We start from the raw sequence: 25,900 nt of genomic DNA, 5'->3' as shown, positions 1-25,900 counted from the left end.
TTTACCATCCACATTGAGGCCTTCCAAAACCCAAAATTTGCTATTTTGTGTTTTTTCATATCATCACGCCGTTTGATTGCATCACTCCTGGAGGAAAAATCATCCCTTTCTCAGGATTCAGAACTTCACTGAAAACACCCAGGGTCGTCTGACTATATCATCCCTGAAAGAAAAATCATCTCTCTCTTGAGAATCAGAAATATACCGAAAACTCCGAGATAAGTATTTTTATCAATTCCTTTCTCCATTCCTCAAAAAAAACCATAACTCTCCAGCTGAATCATCAGCTTCCTTCCCCACCCCTTCCAGCGCCAACTCCCTGCACCCACACTCCGAACTCAGAATTTAGGTGTCAGTGGACTGCTCACATTCTTACGTAAAGTTTCTGAACTTGACAATGACATCTGCTGAATGCGCTGCAGTTGACGTATAAGGGAGGATGTTCCTAGGTGGTTTAATGTCCTTGCCCCTACTTATTACGGCTTGACACCTGTTGTCCAGATTTGTGGATAAATAATTCCCCACCAAAGAGGTGGCTTTTTTGGTATTTTGCTCAGGCATGACAATGGGCTTTCTCATCCCACGGACAACAACTGTCTCCACTGGTGCCTTATTCAAACAAACCACATCACCATCAGAATCCTCATCATCAACTTCCTCCTCAGCGTCAGCTACAGATGGGTCCACAGTTATCTTGAGTAGTTTTCTGCGCCTAGGCTCAACATGACTTATTAGCATAAACCCTTCATCTATTGTTCTCAGCTGCAATACAATACAGAGATCAATACAGCAGGGGATTAAGTCATTACAGCAGGGGATTAAGTTCGACTGGCCAGTCTCAATTAATCCTATTAAAAGTCAAGATAAAAGTGGACCCATCTGTACACCAATATCCTCCTCATCCTGGTGTACTTCTACAGTGAAATCCTCAATTTCAGTATCAGCAAATAGACTGGCGGTACTCTTCCCAGCACTTGCAGGGGGAATGCAAATGATGGTAGGAGCCTCCTCTTTCCATACAGTCTTGGGAAGGTCAGGCCTAAACATCGCATTCCGGGGATACATTTGGACTCTCCTTGGGGATTTGTGATATCTGTGAATGCACAGTTTTTTTTTCCGTGTGCTTCAACAAGCTTATTTTTTTTTATTTTTTAAGATGGAGGAGTGCTTCCATCCTCATGAGAAGCTGAGTGACCAGTCATAAACATAGGCCAAAGCCTTTGCCCTTCCTTGCCAATTTGTGTTGTGAATGGCATATTGCCAATTTTACATTTCTCATCAGATTATTTATATTTATTAATTTTTGCTTCTTGTATTTTACATGCCCTCTATGACATTGGGCATCATCCTTAGCAGATGATGTTGATGGAATTGCATTGCAATGTCATGACTGGTGGCTTTTATTACTTTTATTTTAACAACTGCACCCTTGAATTTTTAAAGCATGCAGGGCCAGTGTAATGTTATTTTAACAGCAGCACCCCTATATTTTTACAGCATACAGGCCCAGTGTGCTTTTCATTTTTAAAAACCGCACCCTTGAATTTTTTCAACATACAGGGCCAGTATAATTTTATTTTAACAGCAGCACCCCAGATTTTTTACAGCATACAAGACATGGCCAGTGCATATTTATTATCACTGCACCCCTTTATTATACAGCACATAGGGCCAGTGTACTTTTATTTTAACAGCAGCACCCTTGTATTTTTACAGCATACAGGGCCAGTGTACTTTTATTTTAACAACTGCACCTCTGAATTTTTACAGCATACAGTGCCAGTGTAATGTTTTTTTAACAGCAGCACCCCTATATTTTTACAGCATACAGGACCAGTGTGCTTTTAATTTTTAACAACTACACCCCTGAATTTTTACAACATACAGGGCCAGTGTCATGTTATTTTAACAGAAGAACCCCAATATTTTACAGCATACAGGAGGACAGTGCCCCTGCCCCCTGTACAACACAGTGACAGCCAGGACAGCAAAACCCATGTGCAGCTGCAGCACCTGTAACAGCACATGAATCACCAGTGACAGCCAGGACAGCCAGGATAGCACCCCTAACACAACATAGGTACACCACAGTGACTGCAGAAGCACCGCTATAGACAACACACAAACCCTATCCAACGCCACCACCCACAGAGAGACAGAGGTCTGACTCCCTCACTCTCCAAGTCCAGAGTGAAAATGGCAGTGGCGCAAGGCTGTTTATATGGAATCCAAAACCCGCAAAATTCCGACATCTAGATGATGACGTTTTGCCTTATTCTGGTTTCCAAGTCTAGTGGGAAGTCCCGAGCCAGACTCGGATCTGGGCTTGGAGCATGAAGTTTGGGGGGTTTCGGTTCTCTGGGAACCAAATCCGCTCATCTCTAGATAAAACCTTACTCATTTTTCTTGTTTAGAGTAAACCCTCCCTTGCAAGCACCTAAAGGGTAGCACTAGATTGATTGAGCAGCTACCATTTTATAAGACATAGACAATGCCATGCATTCAGGTAAGGTTTTGCCAAAGACACATAGCAAAATAAGTTAATAAAAGTAATCTTCATTGATCAAAGCAAACCACAGATTGTAAAACCACAAAGAGAAACTTTAGACTCTCTGTGCTTTAGATTCTGCTAGTAATAAACATTCATAATATGTCATTAAATTCCATCTTGCTCATAACTGTAGTACAGTAAACATGTAATAATTACTACTATACACAAATGAACTGAGGCATTCACAAATCAATTAATAGAAACTTTTAATGCAAAGAAGGTCTTCTTCCCATTGCTGGCATATAGATTTGAGAGCTACAAGTCACATAGTGAGCGCTAGAAGTTTCTTAACAGAACTTAACGTGCATCACAAAGATATATTCTATCAAGCAGATGGCATTAGTATCACCACTGAAGGAATTGTGCATGGAATACTGCAAAACAGGCAGGTACAATATGTGAAAGCCAGTAAAAGTTTTGATGTATGTTCCTAGCTTGGAAGGTAAACTCTTCTCAATAAGGAAGAAAGGTGATAAACAGAGCTAAAGCAGATGAACACATACCTCCTCAACACTGCAAAAGGAGCAAGTGTGGCTAAGCATACACACAGACACCATAATTGCAGTCATATGAAGTCAAAATGCCTTGAGCACTATATAGCTGGAAAGCATACAATAAAAAATTAACCTGACAAAAATATAAAATCTCATGCTATTACCTTGCAAAACAAGTATAATGTGTGATTGTTGCATAACAGCTAATGGGGGTAATTCCGAGTTGATCGCACCAAGCATTTTTTTTTTGCGGCTTGTGCGATAAACTAATCTCCGCCTATGGGGGAGTGTATTTTAGCATAGCAGGGCTGTGATCACTTGTGCAGCCCTGCTATGCTAAAAAAGTTTTGTGTAAAAGAAAACCAGCCCTGAACATACTTACCCTGTGCGATGATCTCAGCGATGATGGGGCCGGCTTTGACGTCAGACATCCGCCCTCCGTTCTCCTGGACACGCATGCGTTTTCCTTACCACTCCCCGAAAACGGCCATGAATGGACAGGTGATGCCCCGGAACGCCTTCCTTCTGTCAATCTTCTTGCGGTCGCCGCTGCGACCGCTTTCTTCGTAACCAGCATCATTGCCCGGGCAACGACGCGCGTGTGTAATGTGCATGCCACACATGCAAATTCCAGACCCGTTCACACCGCAGCGAAGAACCGCTGCATGTGAACGGGTTGGAATGACCCCAATGTCACATGAGCAATAATTCCTAAAATTTGTAAAATACAAAATCTCAGACCAAAAACATCTGGTGTGTAGTCATATAAAATGACCCACTACAGATTTTGATACAAAGTGATTTTTACAGATGACAATTCATTATACAGTATACAGTCTCATTTAATTAAGAGCAAAGTTATCGTAATATCAAATTACAGAATTATATAACAATGACAAGTAACAACTTTCACCTAAATCCACTTAATTTTTTTTTGTAATAAACTGAATTTACAGGACATAAAACAGAGATCTTTTTTTTTAGACAACACTATACAGCATATGTCATAACAAGGGTTGGGTATGACATGCCAACAGTCAGGATTCCGGCGGTCAGGTGACCAACAACGGCAACCTAATGATGAGAATCCTGACAGGGCTAAGTAAGTGTACTTTCCCCCAATGCCCCCTAATACTAACCCTCCCTTTCTGCATAGTGTCAGACTGGGGCATAACGGGCCCACTGGGGAAATGCAGTGGTAGGGGTCCATATTTAGGGGTGTGGCCAGCTATCACAGGAGCTTGGCAAACCATTATATATATATATATATATACATATATAGTACTGATGGTGCATGCATGATAATGTACTAGATTAATAACAACAATGTAAAAAATACACCATAGTCCTGTGCGGTATAATGTAAAATATGTATAATGTATATTTCAAATGCACAGTCTGGAACCTGATCCCTAGAGTAGGAGGTGGGCCACAGGCAGTAGAGCCCACCAGGGGTTTCCCCTGTACTTCTGTGGGCCAGTCCAACCCTGTCTCTGCAGCATAAACCTAACCTGTCCCCCCACAGCCTACATCTAACCCTTCCCAGTGGTGCCTTAACCTAAACCCCCTTCCAGCTGCCTAAACCTAACCCTCCCTCCCCTGTAATCTAACCCAGAGCCGAAACTAGGGGGGGGCTAGGGGGGCATGTGACCTGGGCGCCAGACTGGAGAGGGCGCCGAGACTGTCACTTAATCCCCCCTAACGCCCCCTCCCTATGCGGCATCGATAGCTTGGAGCCGGCGGAGCTCGAGCTCCAGGCTCTGCTAGCTGCCGCCTAGCCAGGCAGGCACACGAACCGCATCGCAGAGATGACACTGAAAATAAACTACATCTCCCAGCAGCCCATGCTGCCGGGAGCTGTACTTTACTTTCAGTTTCATCTCTGCAGCGTGCTGTGATCAACACAGCAGAGCCGCATCAAGAGGGGGCAAAGGGGACAAATTACTAACCCCCCTCCCACCCCCCACCCCACTGCTAGTGCCTTTAATCAAGTCTGCAGCCACTGCTGCAGTGAAGAAGAAATTCAGAGGTCTGAAAAGGGGGCGGGGCTAAACAGCACTGTACACACAGTGCCATGCCAGCCAGCAACAGCATGGGAGAGAGGAGGGGAGAAGGGCAGCACAGCCTAAACAGTGAGTACTGTATATACTGTAACTCAGGGAAGGAGCACTGTATGTGTGTGACTGCTATATGTGTGTATGAATGTGTGCATGTGTGTGATTGTATGTGAATAGGTGTGTGACTACATATCTGTATGGGTGTGGTATGCGTGACCGGGCATACCGATGCTGGTATCCCGGGAGCGGAATGCCTGTTGGGGGAAAGGGGGGGTTGTGAGCACAGCAAGTCCCTTTGCGGGCTCGCTGCGCTCGCCACGCTGGGGTGGGAGTGGTCCCTGTTGGTCGGCATGCCGACCGTCGGGATTGTGAGCAGGCAGGATATAGGGGGAGGTACTGTGACCGGCGGTCACATAACTACATCCCATCTGTATGTGTGCTTGTGTGTCACTGTATATATATGTGTCTGTATATATATGTGTCAGTATACATGTTTGTACCGGTGTGTGATTATATGTATGTATTATATGTATGTATGTATGTATGTATGTATGTAAGTGAGTGAGTGAATGTATGTGTGTGTGACAGTATGTATTTTGTATTGGTGTGTGATTTTATGTATGTATTAATATATGGGTTATTAATTTATTTCTCCTTCATCCGTAGCCCAAATAAATAAAAAATGAAAATAAAAAAGTATGAAAATGCCAAGCTATCCCCTTTGCCCTTATGAAGTTGATATATATATGAATGCGAGGGGGGCGCTAAGTTAATGGCTCGCCCCGGGTGCCAAAACTCCTAGTTTGGTCCCTGTCTAACCCCCGCAAGGGTGATAAGACCTAACGCCCCTCCCTGAAGCCTAACCCTAGACCTCCCTCTGCCAGGGACGTGCAGTGATCTAAATAGCTCAGGAGGCACTGACTAGCATCAGAGCCAGATTTACATGCAATATATGAGCCAAAACGTACTGTACATCTGGGAATTATACACAGGTACAGCAGTATAAACTCCTGGAAATTTGGTGAGTTTTGATCAGAGATTTGCGGAAGATTTAGCCAAGTGAGGCACTGCCTCACCTGCCATAGACTTTTTACTCCAGAGTTTTGGCTATAAAAATTATTAGAATAATGCAAAGAAGATATTTCAAACATATTTTTGTATTTTTCATATATTCTTAACGCAGTCAAAACTTTGGCACAAACATTAGTATGACAGGAAAGGCTCTGCCTCACCCCCCGCATGTCACTGTCCTCTGCAGACTAAACCTTACCTCCCTTAAATGTCCACAGCCCTGGCAAATCCTCATTTGGGATGCTGGTGGTGGGGATTCCGGCGCTAGGATTGTGATTCTTGTCGGGATGCTGTTACCAGCATTCAGAGCAGTGCCAGGATTCCGGCATCACTATTTTGACTGCTGGGTTCCCAACCACCAGGATACTGCCCAGATCCACATAAAATGTATATCCCTTATATAACAGAGCAAAATAGAATAGCTGCCAGAAAGACTAGCACCATGACTGAAATTATCAGACGCATGCTAACAGACTCTGAAAATCACTGTATTGGAGCAGCAATAACAGTGACGTACCTGCAAATAGATTTTCTCCATATGAATTTTGGCATGGTGAGAAGCCTAGCATAAAACACATCAGCATTTTCTGGGTTTGTTTATATTCCTGAAGAAAAGCATTTCAGACTCCGAGGAACGGTTGGCTATTGTATACAATGAGAGTGTCACGCTCCAGGGAACTAAACTTTCTTACCTTTTATAAGTCTGAAGAAACATTTGTGATGATCCGCAACAAGATACCCCCTTGTTTGTGCCTGGATGACACAGTTACACACAAAATGAACACACGAGGGGGGTTAATTCTTTAAAGAAAACCAAATACCTATGATTACTCGGGTAGATTCACCATAATACAGGGTTGGTGTTGCTCCCCAGAGTCAGAAAACCAAATATTCTAGAAAGAGAAAAGAAGACTCTATCTTGGGGGCACTCTTTGAAATATAAATAGGGCCAGATATACCCTTAGGTATCATTAAAATATAACCTTTAATTGTATCTTTAAAATTAATAGGAATTTGAAAAGGAAAAATATATAAACACACACACAGGTTTATTCATATACACCTTGGGATCACTTGTCTATCACAAGGAGTTCAAAGAACACTGATTGCTCACTATGGAGCTTATTGGCTCAGAGAACACTGATTGCTCACCGAGGAGCTTGTTTTAATTATTTTTATTCAGATTTTTTTATAACCAATTATGATCTCTCACTGTTTAAACAACCATATCATGAATAGGTATTGATTTACCGAACGTCAGCTCCTATATTCTCAAACACATGTATAATTATAAAAATTCAAAATTTGCCCAAATGGTATATACACAGTGTTGAGAGAAGCAGAATGCCCATCATATTTATATGGTATCTTATGCGCTCATTAGTAGCCCGACATTTATAGTTGGTATAGAGAGAAAAAAGGAAAGAGTAAAAAAGATGATCAGTATGCCATGGTACATTGCTTCTACTGTCTCACCGTCATGAGCTCAAGGTTTTTGTTAGCTCAGCGGCCGGTGGATGAGAGGGCAGCGACCTTGAAATTTCTGACCAGAAAGAGGATAAGTGGCCGTACTGCTTTCCCTGTTAGAGCGGATGGAATGTCTCGATATCCTAGGACATTGCAGGACACTGCACCGCAATCCAGGGATGAGTGTTAACCGAAATTGAGTACAATTCCTGCCTGTTTAATTTTCAGGTAATTGCAGGGAGATGACAGGGAGTGGTTCAATGTTAAACCAGTGCCGTGCACATTCTCACATAGAAATGCATTTATCAAAAAAGCCGTTCTCCACACAGGCTATTAGCAAAGTACTTTCCCAAATTTATTTTCAGGTATACTTTATTGGTATACTAATATTGTTAGGCTCACTTAACATAATTCATTATTTTCTCTAACATTTGACCATAGGTCACTGAACAATATGTGTTGGGCTAAAAAGTAGCAGCAAAGGATGCCAGATAGTGCAGTGAAGTGAGCAAGCCTACGGGTGAAAACGCGTTTTGGCACAGCTGGAATCAGCATGGCAATGTCGCCTTGTGAAAGTTAGAATCACTGGTCCTACAACCAACATACGCTGCTCCGTCCAGAAGTCCTGCTGCCTTTAGAACGGTAATCTTCCTATTTTCAGCAAGCTCTCATCCACGGATTGTGGTGCAGCGTCCTTGCTCTGTCCTATGATATCAAGGCGCTGCAACCGCTCTAACGTGGAAAGCAGCACAGCTACTAATCTTTTTTCCGGCCAGTAATACCCGAAGCGCTGCTGTTTTCATATTTGCCGTCCGCTGCACCGGTCCTAGTGACCAGAGTACATGACGAAAAGAGATCTCAGCGGCTGGACTGGGTTTGCGGTCATAAAAACTTTTCATTCTAGCTGGGTTTGCTGCTACTTTTTAGCCCAACACATATTGTTCAGTGACCTATGGTCAAATGTTAGAGAAAATAATGAATTATGTTAAGTGAGCCTAACAATATTAGTATACCGATAAAGTATACCTGAAAATAAATTTGGGAAAGTACTTTGCTAATAGCCTGTGTGGAGAACGGCTTTTTTGATAAATGCATTTCTATGTGAGAATGTGCACGGCACTGGTTTAACATTGAACCACTCCCTATCATCTCCCTGCAATTACCTGAAAATTAAACAGGCAGGAATTGTACTCAATTTCGGTTAACACTCATCCCTGGATTGCGGTGCAGTGTCCTGCAATGTCCTAGGATATCGAGACATTCCATCCGCTCTAACAGGGAAAGCAGTACGGCCACTTATCCTCTTTCTGGTCAGAAATTTCAAGGTCGCTGCCCTCTCATCCACCGGCCGCTGAGCTAACAAAAACCTTGAGCTCATGACGGTGAGACAGTAGAAGCAATGTACCATGGCATACTGATCATCTTTTTTACTCTTTCCTTTTTTCTCTCTATACCAACTATAAATGTCGGGCTACTAATGAGCGCATAAGATACCATATAAATATGATGGGCATTCTGCTTCTCTCAACACTGTGTATATACCATTTGGGCAAATTTTGAATTTTTATAATTATACATGTGTTTGAGAATATAGGAGCTGACGTTCGGTAAATCAATACCTATTCATGATATGGTTGTTTAAACAGTGAGAGATCATAATTGGTTATAAAAAAATCTGAATAAAAATAATTAAAACAAGCTCCTCGGTGAGCAATCAGTGTTCTCTGAGCCAATAAGCTCCATAGTGAGCAATCAGTGTTCTTTGAACTCCTTGTGATAGACAAGTGATCCCAAGGTGTATATGAATAAACCTGTGTGTGTGTTTATATATTTTTCCTTTTCAAATTCCTATTAATTTTAAAGATACAATTAAAGGTTATATTTTAATGATACCTAAGGGTATATCTGGCCCTATTTATATTTCAAAGAGTGCCCCCAAGATAGAGTCTTCTTTTATAAGTCTGTCCTGGTTGGCGGAGAGGTCCAGTCACGCTGCTTTCACACATCGCTCCTTTTTCAAGCAGGTGTCTGCTGGCCCGGTTCTCAGGTAAAGTTCCTAGCATCTGCCGCAGTTCCCAGAATCTGCCTACTGCCACTGCCCGCTGTCTCAGCCTTGTCCTCCATGTTTTCTGGTGTATAGGCCTAATCCAGAGTTCCCACTAAAACCAGACCTGAGTACAGCCATTTTGGATTCTAACAGTTGATCCTCCATTGTCCAATCCTGGAACTCCTTCCAACCAGCTGATCATAGCATCCAGTCTTTGAGCACTCTGGCTAATAAAGGTAACTTCCTGCTGACATCAAATTGGCAGTAAAACAGTCTCTTCTCAGTAAGTAACAGCTCTGTGCTGAGCTCCTGCATACTTAATGTTTGCTCTGATCCATTTACAGTCTGGTGATTTTCAAGTTCAAACTACTGTATACAGTATCTCCAATTACATTTTCATCTCTCAAGGACTCTCTAGTGTCATCATTGCAGATGCAGCCCGGTCAGCACTTCAGTCCATTCCGGTTCCATTTCGGCCGACATTCCAGTTGCATTCTGGTCATTTATCCAGTTCCATTCCAGACAGCATTCTGGTAACCAATCCGGTTACATCCAATTCTTTGTACAGAGTCAGCAGTGATCAACAGTTTCAGTTTAATAAAGTTATTGCTCATGTCATACTGTATCTGCCTTCGGGGTTTATTACTGCTAGAACACCAATGATTCTTCTAAGCGTATTTTCTCAGTACCTGTCTAATACCAAGTTCCATGTGCAAAACCTGGTTAAAGCCTCTTCACTTCACTCACACTCCCTCCGAGTTAGCTCCACCCACAAATACCTGCCAAACCCAACCTTCATGCATAACAAAGAGTTTGAAAGGATAACTAATGTTAGACTCTAGAAGAGACAATATGCAAATCATAATTTTGCACATTTCCAATTGGGTTGTATTTTCCCTATGGGATTGTATCCTGCTAATATATATGACCAGGAAAGTGAGGAAAGGACATGGGTACTGAATACTGACTATCATGTTAACTGCATGGCTAACACCTATTTCTTCTCCAATTTTTAACACCTTATATTTTCACATTACATCAAAATACAGTAATTACCTAATACCAGAACTATCTTTGAAACAAAATCTCCTAAAACAGTTAGAAAGTCTATATATTGCATGTTTTCACAGTTACAGTATACAGTAACTCACAGATTTCTTGATATAAATAATTACAATTATAAAATGTGCAGCCCATCCATACAGTATCTTTGTACCATCAGTTATATCCAGAAATAATACAAATCAGTATTTCACCCCTTTCAAATGTATACATTACACACTTTTTTGTATTCATTCACAATCCAATTTTAAACCCTCGTTATTGTAGACATTAATCTGCAACACTTTATCTTGTATTTTACAAAACACACGCAGGAAACATCCATATTGTAATACAGGGAATACACCATATTGTAAGCTATAACATTAACTAACCAGTAAACATACTATATAGCAGACATGTCAAACTTGAGGCCCGCGGCCTGCATGCAGCCCACAATGTATACTTTTGTAGCCCAAGATTCCATTTTTAAAAACATAGGAATGCGACCCGAAACCGCCAGATGAGTTACTGTTGGCCCGTCTTCCGTGATTGGAGCTTAGCTCCGATTGGGCAGCATTCACCGTTCTGCACATGTGTAAGAAGATTGTGATAGAGATAGGGAAATATCCATGGGGGAAGCTGCTGTGCTTGTCTTTATAAAGCTTTGCCCCCCGCCACATCCTTCCTGCTCAGTGCCATTACCACTGAAGCAGTCACGCCCTGTATGCATGTGTGCCCAACTGCCCTGTGTACCCAGCTGCCCTAACAGGAGTATGATTCTTCTGGAATCTGGATAGAAAATGTCTCTCAATGAAGAAGGTAAATTGAAGGCGGCTGGCACAGGAGACAAAGAGGGCTTGTAGCTAGAGGATACACAAGAAGCAAGAGGAGATACCAGGGGGCATGTGGCTGTACTGGAGGGAGGGGGGATGGAAAATGACACATTTTGCTAGCATTGATATGTATCATATAGGAGAGGAGACCACACAGTCATATATGAGGGGGATTAACACAGCTCTCAGCACACACTATTAAAGTGGTTTTCTTCGCAATACTTGACATCTCTTTGATTATACTTTATTGATGTTTTTTCTAATAAACCTTTCAAAATTGCATATAAGGCTTTTTCTTTTTCTTGCAGCTCACACAAGACTTACACCTTGGTTATTCAGCCCAGTTGGGATTCTGAGTTTGACATGCCTACTCTATTGTGTTCAAAAATATACTGTACTGTAGATTTCAGACATATTATGACAAAATACAACAATAATTCCATTATTCACAATGGGGGCCAAATGTAACAGGATGCGAATTAGGAAAAAAAATGCAAGTTTAGCGCTAAACTTGCATGTTTTGCCGAACTTGCAAATGTTATAGGGTGCGAATGTGGATGAACTCTCATTTTTCAAGGTATTTTGCAACTCACAAAAAAGCAACTCAAATCCAGATGTTTTCCATTTGAAAAGATAGAACTTGGCCAATATACTGCAATGCAAGTTTGTAACTCACACCCAAAACCTTACCAAAAATTGCAAAAACAATATACCAGGTTGCAAATGTACGGTCATATTACACAAAAAAAACACCATTTAAACACAGCTGTTCAACAAAATTAACAATAAAATCCCTATACAGTATCTCTCACAAACAAAGCCTTTGCACCAGTATGGATGTAGCAATTTGTTTAAACAAAAAAATACAGGTGATTCAGAATATGGTTGTCAGACTTGGCAGACGTGAAGTCAGTTCAGACACTGCCAGCCTGAGTCAGGTCATTCCCCTCATCAGGATTTTGCAGAAGCAGCTGGAGAGATTGAAGGAGGAGCTAAAATGGAGCAATTCCGCTAGGCATGTGGGACTTGTGGATGGAGCCCTTAATTCGCTTAACCAGGGTTCACGGGTGGTCAATCTGTTGAAATCAGAGCACTACACTTTGGCCACAGTGCTCGATCCTAGGTTTAAAGCCTATGTTGTATCTCTCTTTCCAGCAGACACAAGTCTGCAGAGGTTCAAAGACCTGCTGGTGACACACTTGTCAAGTCAAGCGGAATGTGACCCGTCAACAGCTCCTCCTTCACATTCTCCCGCAACTGGGGCTGCGAGGAAAAGGCTAAGAATTCTGAGCCCACCCGCTGGCGGTGATGCAGGGCAGTCTGGAGCGAGTGCTGACATCTGGTCCGGACTGAAGGACTTGCCAATGATTACTGACATGTCGTCTACTATCACTGCATATGATTCTGTCACCATTGAAAGAATGGTGGAGGATTATATGAGTGACAGCATCGAAGTAGGCACGTCAGACAGTCCGTACATATACTGGCAGGGAAAAGAGGCAATTTGGAGGCCCTTGCACAAACTGGCTTTATTTGACCTTAGTTGCCCCCCCTCCAGTGTGTACTCCGAAAGAGTGTTTAGTGCAGCCGGTCACCTTGTCAGCAATCGGTGTACGAGGTTACTTCCAGAAAATGTGGAGAAGATGATGTTCATCAAAATGAATTATAATCAATTCCTCCGTGGAGACATTCACCAGCAATTGCCTCCAGAAAGTACACAGGGACCTGAGATGGTGGATTCCAGTGGGGACGAATTAATACTCTGTGAGGAGGGGGATGTACACAGTGAAAGGGTTGATGAATCGGACGATGAGGAGGAGGTGGACTTCTTGCCTCTGTAGAGCCAGTTTGTGCAAGGAGAGATTGATTGCTTTATTTTTGGTGGGGGCCCAAACCAACCAGTCATTTCAGCCACAGTCATGTGGCAGACCCTGGGTTTGTTAAAGTGTGCATGTCCTGTTTATACAACATAAGGGTGGGTGGGAGGGCCCAAGGACAATTCCATCTTGCACCTCTTTTTTTATTTATCTCTGCATCATGTGATGTTTGGTGCTAATTTTTTTAATGCCATCCTGTCTGACACTGCAGTGTCACTCCTAGATGGGCCAGGTGTTTGTGACGCCCACTTGGGTTGCTTAGCTTAGTCATCCAGCGACCTCGGAGCAAATTGTAGGACTAAAAATAATATTGTGAGGTGTGAGGTGTTCGGAATAGACTGGAAATGAGTGGAAATTATGGTTATTGAGATTAATAATACTATAGGCTCAAAATTACCCCCAAATTCTATGATTTAAGCTGTTTTTGAGGGGGGGGGGTTAAAAAAAACACCCGAATCCAAAACACACCCGAATCCGACAAAAAATTTTCAGGGAGGTTTTGCCAAAACGCTTCCGAATCCAAAACACGGCCGCGGGACCGAATCCAAAACCAAAACCCGAAAAATTTCCGGTGCACATCTCTAATTAAAAATACATGAACAGTGTAACAAACCAAGCACTTCAGTGACAGGGGCTCACACTTTTGAGGCTGAAGTGCTTGCTTTGTTTGGGCCCCCACAAAACAATTTTTTGGAAAGACTACCTCCGATCACTAATGAGGAGGTTTATGATGAGGGTATTATTTACATTATAATCTTGTAAAATAGATTTCACAAATTCGCTGCAAATGACGTAACATGGAAGAGCTGCCTAGATGGCTAAGGTCCCTATCTCTACTAACTTTGGCCTCACAAATGAAGTAGATGCCGTCTAAAACATTGTAGGAATTTGTGGAAAAATAATTCCAAACCCAAGAGGTTGCTTTTTTGGCCTTATGCCCAGGCATCACAATGTCTTTCTTTTTATCATGGGAAAGACATGCAGCCAATGATGGATGGCTGACTTGCTGTAAACACACACAACATCATCAACATCCACAGTGTTATATAGTAGTAGTATACACATATCCATCTCAACCTGTTCCACTTCCACACATAAATCCTTATTTCTATTATGCCCTCATCACCATCTTTACGTGTACTGCTCCCCACATGTGCAGATGGTGCAGAATTGGTGGAAAGAAGTGAAAGAGGCTTCTCTATGAGGACAGTGTGAGAAATGTCAGACTCACACATAGCTAATGTGGACACCCTAAGTGTTCTTCAGGAATGTGTGATGGCTCTGAATGCTTGTTCTACTGCCTTAGTTGTTTTCATTTTTGACCCCTCTTTTAGACTCTAAATGAACAATTCTTGTATTGTTAAGAGAAGCAGAAGAAGATGCCTCACTAACTGTTGCAGAACCACCTCTAATAAATAAAGGCAAAGGCATGAGGCTCTCCATGTTACTTTGTGTGGTGAATGGCATATTGCCAATTTTATATTTCTCTGCAGCTAACTTTCCTTTTGATTTTTTTTCTTTACCACTGTAAAATTAAATTGCATCTTTGATTTTACATGTCCTGACTTAAGCCCTCTTGGGCATTGGCCTTAGTAAATTGTGTTGACAGAATTGCATTGTCATAATTGGTGGCAGCAGTTGCAGCACTAGTATGTGCATCCTGCTCTCTTCTCAATTGTTCATCCTCCATACCTATCAAGTATCAACAAACAAGTTTGCAAACACCACAATTTGTACAATTTTTTTTACCACCATCAGTGTCACAATACATGTATAAGTCAGTGTTAATAATGTAACACTATGGTTTACTTTCATCTACAGTGTCGCACAAGGGGGGTCATTCCGAGTTGTTCGCTCGGTAAATTTCTTCGCATCGCAGCGATTTTCTGCTTAGTGCGCATGCGCAATGTCCGCACTCCGACTGCGCCAAGTAAATTTGCTATGCAGTTAGGAATTTTACTCACGGTTTTTTCTTCGTTCTGGTGATCGTAATGTGATTGACAGGAAGTGGGTGTTTCTGGGCGGAAACTGGCCATTTTTTGGGAGTGTGCGAAAAAACGCTACCGTTTCTGGGAAAAACGCGGGAGTGGCTGGAGAAACGGAGGAGTGTCTGGGTGAACGCTGGGTGTGTTTGTGACGTCAAACCAGGAACGACAACCACTGAACTGATCGCAGATGCCGAGTAAGTCTCGAGTTACTCAGAAACTGCACAGAGATGTCTTTTCGCAATATTGCAAATCTTTCGTTCGCAATTTTAAGAAGCTAAGATTCACTCCCAGTAGGCGGCGGCTTAGCGTGTGCAAAGCTGCTAAAAGCAGCTTGCGAGCGAACAACTCGGAATGACCCCCAATATGTGTATGAGTACAAAATAAAATATATTACTTTGGTACCAACTTCACCCACAGTTTTGTGTAATACGCGTATTGTGCAATACTCAGTGTTGCACAATACGTGTGTGAGTGTGAAAATATATTTCTGTGGTACCATTTTCACCCACAGTGTCGCGCAATATGTGTTTTAGTACAAAATAATAATATACTTTGGTCTGACTGGCAGTGTCACAGTACTTATCAAAATAAAATAAAAATTGTATAGTACAATGGGGTAGAGCACAAACAAAAAAAATATATTTTTTATAATATATTTTAGGCTTTTTAACTTTTATTATTTTAATTTTACACTGGGGCAGAGCCTCTGGATGGACATACAGAGCACCCCTATACAGACAGCAGTCCCTAGATATATACTGGGGTACAGCACAAAAAATATACTGTATATTTTTTATTTTAAATTAATAAAATATTAGTTTTATTTTTTAACACTGGGCATAGCCCCTGGATGTATGGAAATATCACCCTTAGGTGTACAGAGCATCCTTGGAGGACAGAGCACCCCATGTCAGATATAGCAGATGACAGACAGAGCACCCCTGGACTGATACTGATAGGACACACCAGCCCCTGGATTTACACAGTATACTGGGTTTTTAACTAACACTAGGGCAGAGCCCCTGGATGCACGGACATATCACCCCTAGATGGACAGAGCACCCATTGTCAGATACAGCAGATGACAGACAGAGCACCCCTTGACTGATACATCAGCCTACAGCAGCCACCAGCCCTATGCTCCACAACCCAGCTCTGAAAGGGACACCTCCATTCAGTACACTCTACACAGCTGGAGTGAAAATAGCGCCAATGACAGGGACCTTTATGGAATCCAAAACACCATGAGAATATGACAGCGGGATGATGATGGTTTGCCTCGTTTTGAAATCCGAGTCTGGCGGTGTGCTTATACATAAAATAATCTGCAATATAAAAACAGTACATAAAGACATGACATTCGCCTCTATACAGAGGGCCCCATAGCAACATTTTGAAAGGGCCCCTGTCCCAGTGCTTCTAGAGAAACACGTTTCCACTGTTGTTATTTTTATGTCCAGTAATAGTGCCCTACAGTTGTTCATTTTCTAATGTCTATAGTAGTGCCTTAGTGAATGTATTCCCCATAATAGAGCTCTAGTTCATATTATGTCACATTGTAGGACTGACAATTCATATTATATAACACAGTACCCCCAATTCTCATTATGCCATGCAGAGTCCTCAGTTCATATTACACCACATTACAGAGCCCCCAGTTTATATTATGCCACAGTACAGTGCACCCACTTCCTATTATGCTATGCTATAGGGCCTCCACTTCACATTGTGCCACATTACAGTGCTCCAGTTCAAGTTATGCAATAATATAAAGCCCTCCAGTTCATTTTGTACCACATTACAATGAGCAGGTCCAGGAGCATAACTAAAAATATTGTAGGCCCCAAGGCCAAAGTTTGTAAGGGCATCTATGGACAACACAATGTTTATAACACATGTAACTGTGACAGCAAAGGTGGGCCCCTCTCAGCTCTGGGCCCCATAGCAGCTGCACTCACTACATCTATGGTAGCTACGTCCATGTTACTATATCATAATACATGTCCTTGCATGCATTACACCACACAGTAGTACTCCTTATACACGTAACGCCACACAGTTAAACCACTTATACATATTACACCTCACAGTAGTGCTCCTTATACATATTATGGCACACAGTAGAACTTTTATACATGTTGCACCTTACATTAGTGCTCCTAATACAGGGGACATCACACAGTGCTGCTCCCTATGCATTTAATAACACACAGTACTGCTCCTTATACACATTAAATCACAGTAGTACTCCTTATATTCATTATGCCACACAGTAGTAGCGCCCGTTACACATTATGTTCACAAAGTAGTAGTGCCCCTTGTGTGATACCTCACTAAGGAGTACACACAAATCACAATCTTGGGCTGTAGTGGGGATGTATCTGTCAGCTATGAGAGGGAACAGAGGGAGAGCCTGGCTTAGCCCTGCTGCTGTACCTAATGAATGCAATGGGCTGAGTAAATGGAAGGAACATCGGCAGAGCACATGATGCAGCCAAGTCACACACACCCTGTGTCCCATATAATATACCCCATATGCTCTTTGCCTGAAACCTCCTGCATTTTCTACCTGCTGCTCCCAACATTTGCAAAAAAGGGGGGTTAACCGAAGTTAAATCAGGCGCAAGGAGGGCTGTTGTGCTAATTTTGAGCAGCTGCTACACAAGCAGGACTAGTCAATCCTGCTAATACAGAAACAACAGATAGCAAACAAAGTAGCAGCGCTATATTCAACAATTGAAATATAAATCAACACAACAATAAATATCGATCTGGAACAAAATGGAGATGGGTGGACTGAAAAGAAAGGTACCAATTATTTATTAGCATAAATGATTAAAAGTGCACAACATTGTGAAGCAATGTTTAAAATACATTTAAAAATAATAATTAATATAATCGATATTCAGATCACCAGAAGGCTACTAGGTGTGTGTCCGTTCCTTAATTAATGTGGACATCAGATGAATAACATCAGAATGAACATTAGGGCTGATGGCACAGTCCTGTTGGTGATAGTTACCACAGTGATTACCGCTGGAGGGAAGGAGTCCTCTAGGTGGCGTCCCTTTGAATAAATGGGGTCTTTGGGATCCTTAGTCCTCACTAGAATTGCGGAGTCCTCAATGCTGAGTAGGTTTTTATGATATCACCAATGTGTGTTGGTCGTTCATCTGGTCATCTGTAAAGATGGTCAAAGTCCACTAAAGGTCCGGATGTAGCTCTTACACTTTCCAAAGTAGGCAATGTGATCTGGAAAACCTGACGCGTTTCGCTGCAGGGCCTGCAGCTTTTTCAAAGGTGACTCCGCAATTCTAGTGAGGACTAAGGATCCCAAAGACCCCATTTATTCAAAGGGACGCCACCTAGAGGACTCCTTCCCTCCAGCGGTAATCACTGTGGTAACTATCACCAACAGGACTGTGCCATCAGCCCTAATGTTCATTCTGATGTTATTCATCTGATGTCCACATTAATTAAGGAACGGACACACACCTAGTAGCCTTCTGGTGATCTGATTATCGATTATATTAATTATTATTTTTAAATGTATTTTAAACATTGCTTCACAATGTTGTGCACTTTTAATCATTTATGCTAATAAATAATTGGTACCTTTCTTTTCAGTCCACCCATCTCCATTTTGTTCCAGATCGATATTTATTGTTGTGTTGATTTATATTTCAATTGTTGAATATAGCGCTGCTACTTTGTTTGCTATCTGTTGCTCCCAACATTTGCAGCCTTCCTGCTACCAGTGCTGTGCTATACAAAGGAGCAGCAGTGCATCAGTCCTTTTCCACTTCTAAGCAGAAGATCCCCAGAATCCTCCTCCCCCTGGTTATAATGGAAAATGAGCAGGTGAAATATGACCTGGCAGGGAGGGCATGTGGTGTAAGGAGGCCATTCTGCCTGTCTGAACCAATCAGCAGCCACTGCCATGGTAATAGACCCCTGGTTGGCTGAGAGACAGCCATTCTCAGTCAACCAGTGTTACCATTGTAGCGGTCGCTGATTGGATCCGACAGCAGCCAACTTTTCGGACCACAACACTGAGATCCTGGGATGCTGGGATCTCAGTGTTTTACCTCATTTTCTGATCCGAGCCCAGCATGGAGATCTGAACTAAGACTTATATCTACTCAAAATCACATGAAGCTTTGATAAACATCTATGACACTTCCAAAACAATCAAATGGAAAGACTGATGTGGCAAAGTTTTCTTAATTCAGTATTCAAAGGTCATACACAAACAGGGGCATAACTCCTAGAGTTATTTTTGCAGCTGGGCTCCAGCTATCAGAGGGGCTCTAAGAAGGAAAGACAGAGAGGGCTTCTGAAATAGAAAAGATCTCTCTCCATTAATTTCATAGTGACATGCTGCAGTAACTGCCAGGGTTGATCTGGCCCACAGGGGTACAGGTAATCCACCGCTGGGCCCCACTGCATGTTACCCCCTCCTTCTCTAGGAATCAGGTTCTAGACTGTGGACTTGAATTATATATTGTGCATATGTTACCTTATACTGCACAGGACTATGGTTTATTTTCTACAGTGCATTGCTGTTATTCATCGGATACATTATCATACATGCACTAGCAGTATTTATTATATAGGGGCCCAGACCATGCACTCTTTCACGGTTAAACAGACCAATCTGGCGGCTAGCCACATCAACTATGTAAACTTGCCACACCCCTAAACATGGACTTCTACCACTGCATTCCCCCGGTAGGCCCTTCATGCACCAGTCTGTCACTGGTCACTGCTGTCCAACCTCACTAACCTCCTTCAAAAACACCTTCAGCTGAAGAGTCTGGAATGTGTCTGATAACAGACCAAAGTGTGTACAATGGGGGTAATTCTGAGTTGATAACAGCAGGCACTTTGTTAGCAGTTGGCCAAAACCATATGCACTGCAGGGGAGGCAGATATAACATGTGCAGAGAGAGATAGATTTGGGTGTGGTGAGTTCAATCTGCAATCTAAATTGCAGTGTAAAAATAAAGCAGCCAGTATTTACCCTGCACAGAAACAAAATAACCCACCCAAATCTAACTCTCTCTGAAAATGTTTTATCTGCCCCCCCCTGCAGTGCACATGGTTTTGCTCAACTGCTAAAAAATTTCCTGCTGTGATCAACTTGGAATTACCCCCAATGATCTACAGCTCTGGTGCTGCGCCTATGAGAAAAGACAGGAATGCAGAAATTGGTAATTATTATAATAAAACTTTAAGGGGGTATTTATCAAAGTTTGTAGAGAGGTAAAATTGTGAGAGATAAAGTACCAAACAATTCCTGTCATTTTTAAAACACAGACTGTAAAATATAAGGCAGAAGGTGAATGTCTGGAACTTTATATCTCACAAATGTATCTCTCCCTGAGCTTTGATATTAAAAACCTCAGGACTCTATTTATTATCATTTGCAGCCAGCACACGAAAATAAAGATTCCTTATCACTACAATTAGCTTCAATAAGGACTCTTTATTCTCCCATATACACTATTGGCAAGTCGCTGCGACGTCAGCACTTGTGCAAGCAAGCTGGAACCACTGGGGGGCACCACCTTCTATTTCACCTCCGAGTGCCTGGTATAAACTTAAGCCCCTATACACATAGATGCGTAAATTCACATATGAGCATGCACTGTTTGCATTATTGCACAGAGATCCATCAAATTCGGGATATTCATTTACCCCAGAATTTTTTTCAGATGAAAATGACCCATTTTCAAGTGAAAACACATTGTGTCATAGATAAGTTCCCAGGCCCATGCCCTTTTGAGTCTGCAAACTTAAAAATGGGTAATTGATCGTGTTTTGTTTTTTTCTCCTGCCTTGGGGAAGTGAGAAAAAAAATCTACGATGCTGCCAGCTGTCAGGGCTAATTGGATAACCCTCAATTAGCAATTACAATTAAATATCCCCCTCAGAATCAGCTCTATTGTCTCAAGTCTGTAAATCCCAAAATACTCTGAAAATCAACAACAATCATCATCACCACCACCACCACCACGTGTATCTTGCAAGTTCAAGGTGATCTACCTAATGTATATGATAAAAGTCTATTGTTATAATTAATGTTTTTTTTTTCTATGAAATAAGGTGGCAGTACTCACCTAAACTTACAAGCTGATAAAAGATCTATAGTACCTTCCACATTGTGGACAAGTGCACTGACATTTATCTCCTGGTTTTGGAACTAGTTGAAAGAATTTATATATTATACTGCAGGTAGCTTCAATAAAAGAGCAGCAAACCAGTACTGTATAGTACCATGAGGAGAACAAGTTACATTTTTAAAATATATTTTACTTAATTATCACAAATAAACAGCAATATCACAATATAAGGAAAATAAATAATTACATTTAAAACACAAAAATTTCAATTAATCTGTATTAGGGTTAAAATAATCACATATGGGAGAAATTTACTAAGAATTCTTTTGAGCTGTGCTGCCTAATCACACATTATCAATGGAATGTTTTGTGCTACTGGCCTCTCCTCATCTCTGAGAAGGAATGTGTAAAAGGGAAGCCGCACTGGTTTGAATAAATTATGAAGTGTATGGTAGTATGGTATGGTAGACTATTTAATCTACAGATGGGTCCACTGTTATATTGACTAATTTTCTGTGCCTAGTCACAACATGATTTATTAGAATAAACCCTTCATCTATTGTTCTCAGCTGCAATACAATACAGAGAACAATACAGCAGGGGATTAAATCATTAAAGGAGGGGATTAAGTCTGACTGGTCGGTCTCAGTTAATCCTATTAAAGTTCAAGATAAATGTGGACCAATCCATAGAATAAATTTCACAATTAGGTACTCTAAACTTAATGACAGAATTACTGTCTATATAGTGTATATTGGGTAACCGTCAGTGGTACTCCCCTGAGTATGTTTACCTGAAGTACGTAAAGACAGAAAAAGAACAAAAGACTCTTTTTGGAAAGCACTCTTATTCAGAAGGATTTAGTATGTTCAGATACAATTAACTGATAAAACAGGCAATTTTATTATGTACTTTTAAGATAACGGAGTTATCAGAAATGATATGTTAAAAAGTGAAAATTTAAAGATTAAAATACACACATTTATCTGTCAAATGCTAAATTAATTAAGCCAGTTTTGCCCTTAAAGGTATATTTTATGCGGTTGGCATCTCTACCAGATATATTAAGTAGATATAAAAAGAACCCTCATTTGGCCTGCATATATCCCAAAGGGAAGTGTATTCGCAGGAATTAAATCATAGGTTCAAGCACCATTTCCTTTTGAGGGCATCAAATCTTCTATCATGCTCTTTAGGGTTAATGTGTGTATTCAACGGACAATATTGAATTGCAGATCCAGGGTCTTCCCAGGTAGTCTCCTATCTAAGTACTGACCTGGCCTTCCACTGCTTAGCTTCCAAATTTGGAAAAGTTTGGGCTTTTCCAATGGGGTATGGCCACAAAAGTAATGTGTCCGTCACAACAAAATAACACCTTTAGGTAGCTTCTGGTAGAGTAATTTGTGCTCTCACATGCAACACTCCAATATTCAGACTTCGTACATGTGCACAATTCAACTGATCACATCAGGAATGTGTTTCAGAGTCTGAAAGTTTTGTAGCGGAAGGTAGACCACATGCGATATTGCAGGTATTGTATGGTGACAACTTTGTAAAGAAACCTTGGTGCATTTATAGTGTCTCACTTCTGCTTTTCATCCATCATACCATCAGCATAGGGTGGAGAATGAGAGAATAACTCATTAGCATCAGGTTAGAAGGAAGAGAGGTAGAACAGTCAGACGTGCAGTAACTGTTACGTTAAACCCTGTTACCCATGCATTTAAGGGTTCATACGTTTCCAAGTCTAAGGCACACAACACACTCCTGAAAGCAGTGCTTAACGTGGTCCTAGAGAGATGGTGTAACTCACTCTTCATGGCGCCCAAGTAATAAAGGAATTGAACGCGCCTACAATGCGCGCTGCAAAATGGGGCATGGTCTCAAAAAGAAAGGGGCGTGGTCACACAATAGTTATAATGCCCACAGTAGTAGCACCCCGTAATACACATAATGCCCACTGCAGTAGCGCTTCTTATACGATGCTCACAGTGTAGTGCTCCTTATGCAATGTACACTGTACTGGTAGTGCCCACAGTGGTAGTGTCCATTATATAGACCCCATAGTAGTGGTGCCCCTTATGCAATGACAGCAATAGTAGTGCACCTTATGTCCCCAGGAGTGATGCACCTTATGATGTGCCCCATTTACAATGCCCTCATTAGTAGGGCCCCCAGTAGTAATGCCCTTAATGGTAATGACCGTGTAGTATTGCTCCCTAGTAGTAATGTTGCTTGAAGTAATGCCCTCAGTCATTTAGCCCCTTGTAGTTTAGCCCTAATAGTTATGCCCCCAGTGGTAATGCCCCTGCAGTTATTACCCCAGTAGTTTACCCCCCTTTAGTTTAGCTTCCCAGTGGTAATTCCCCCAGTAGTTTAGCCCTTATGTAGTTTTCCCCATGTAGTTTAGCCTACCAGTGATAATGCCCCCAGTAGTTTAGCCACAGTAGTTTGCCTGCTTGTAGTTTAGCCACCAGTAGTAATGCCCCCTGTAGTTTGCCCCCTAAAATTTAGCCCATGAAGTTATGCCTCCAGTAGTTTAGCCCCTGTAGTTATGCCCCCCTTGTAGTTTAGCCCCCAGTAGTAATGCCCCCAGTAGTTTAGCCCCTGTAGTTATGCACCCAGTAGTTTAGCCCCCCTGTAGTTTTCCCCAAGTAGTAATGCCCCTGTAGTTATGCCCCAGTAGTAATGCCCCTGTAGTTATGCCCCCAGTACTAATGCCCTCCTGTAGTTTGCCCCCAGTAGTTAGCCCCTTTGTAGTTGGCCCCCGGAAGCTTGCCCCCTTGTAGTTTGCCCAGTAGTTGTCCACCAATAATAAAGTCCCCCAATAGTTTGCCCCCAGTAGATGCTCCTCAGTAGTAATTCCCTCCAGTAGTTTGCCCCCAGTAGATGACCCCCAGTAGAAATTCCCCCCAGTAGTATGCCCCCAGTAGATGCACCCAGTAGTAATGCCCCCCAGGAGTTTGCCCCCAGTAGATGCTCCTCAGCAGTAATGCCCCCCAGTAGTTAACCCCCAGTAGATGACCCACCAGTAGTAATACCCACCAGTAGATGCACCCAGTAGTAATGCCCTCAGTAGTAATGCCCCTAGTAGTTTGCCCGCCCAGTAGTTTGCCCCCCAGTAGTAAAGCCCCCAGTAGTTTGCCCCCTGTAGATGCCCCCTTGTAGTAATGCCCCCCAAGTAGTTTGCCCCCAGTAGATGTGCAGCTACAATAAGGAAGAAAACAAAAATAGCAATACTTACCGAGCCCCGCTCCCACTTCCAGACTGCTACAGTCCTCTCTTGGCACCTGTTCCTTGGCACTATGGGAGAGACGTCATGACATCTCTCCCATAGCGCACAGTGACAGTGCCAGAAGCCAGAGATCAGTACTGAGCTCCTGCCACTGGCTTCCGCTATAGAGCGGGAGATGGGCACCCGCTGGTAACACAATCTCAGTGAGCACCAGTCATCTACCTGCGGCGCCGGGGTCAAATCGGGTTAGGTGAGCCTGAGGAGGCAGAACTGCTTTCCGTTTCCAAGTGGAACTGACGGAACACAGTTCCGCCCCATTCTGGCTCACTTTAACCACTGCCGGAAAGGTGTATGCAGAGTATATAGACTTCTATTGCAAATATCAGGTATGCACCTTAAAAAGATAAGCACTATTAGATTCCTAATAGTGTCACAAGTCAAATTCTAACATATAATTCAATAGTGAAGAGACACAATCATTGATTGAATAAGCTGCCGGATTTAAAGATATACCAGTACTTAACAAGAACCCTCAGATTGCTGCAAATCTGACAATATAGTAGTATATGTAATTACAACATCTGCAGGATGTGCTATCTGTATAACAGTCACTGCACAGCTTGTAACATTGATTCCAGGTAACAAGTGAGCTGCAGTGTACAGAAATGTAAATAACAAACACCATCTATCACTTCCAAGCAGTATGAAAGCTGCAGTGATATTGATTCCATGTATTTCCTTGTAGTACTGGTTATAAACAGTGTATAAGCCGCAGTATATGAAATATGCTCTGCAAGGTGTAAGTAACTATATCTAGGCTGCAGTACACAATGCTAAAAATAACAGGTGGCAATTGTGCTGCTCAATCACGAGCAACATGTATGCTGCCATGTATACGATACCCTCAGCTTCCTTTGTTGTTCCTGCCTCAGTGGTGGGGACTGTGAGTCTAATCGCTATATAGAGTCTCCATATGTGCCGTGGTCGCATCATCACCGCTCTTTATTCCCGGTGAGCGGACAGAGCAAAGCCGGCTTTTCCAGTCACGTGTGCGCTAATGATGGGTAGTTCATGAATGTTTAGTTCAAAATGAACTAATCTTCAAAGTGAA

This window comes from Pseudophryne corroboree, chromosome 7, assembly GCF_028390025.1.
Source record: "Pseudophryne corroboree isolate aPseCor3 chromosome 7, aPseCor3.hap2, whole genome shotgun sequence".
Taxonomy (NCBI): Eukaryota; Metazoa; Chordata; class Amphibia; order Anura; family Myobatrachidae; genus Pseudophryne; species Pseudophryne corroboree.
The sequence above is the reverse complement of the archived record's forward strand: the minus strand, read 5'-3'. Positions refer to the sequence as shown.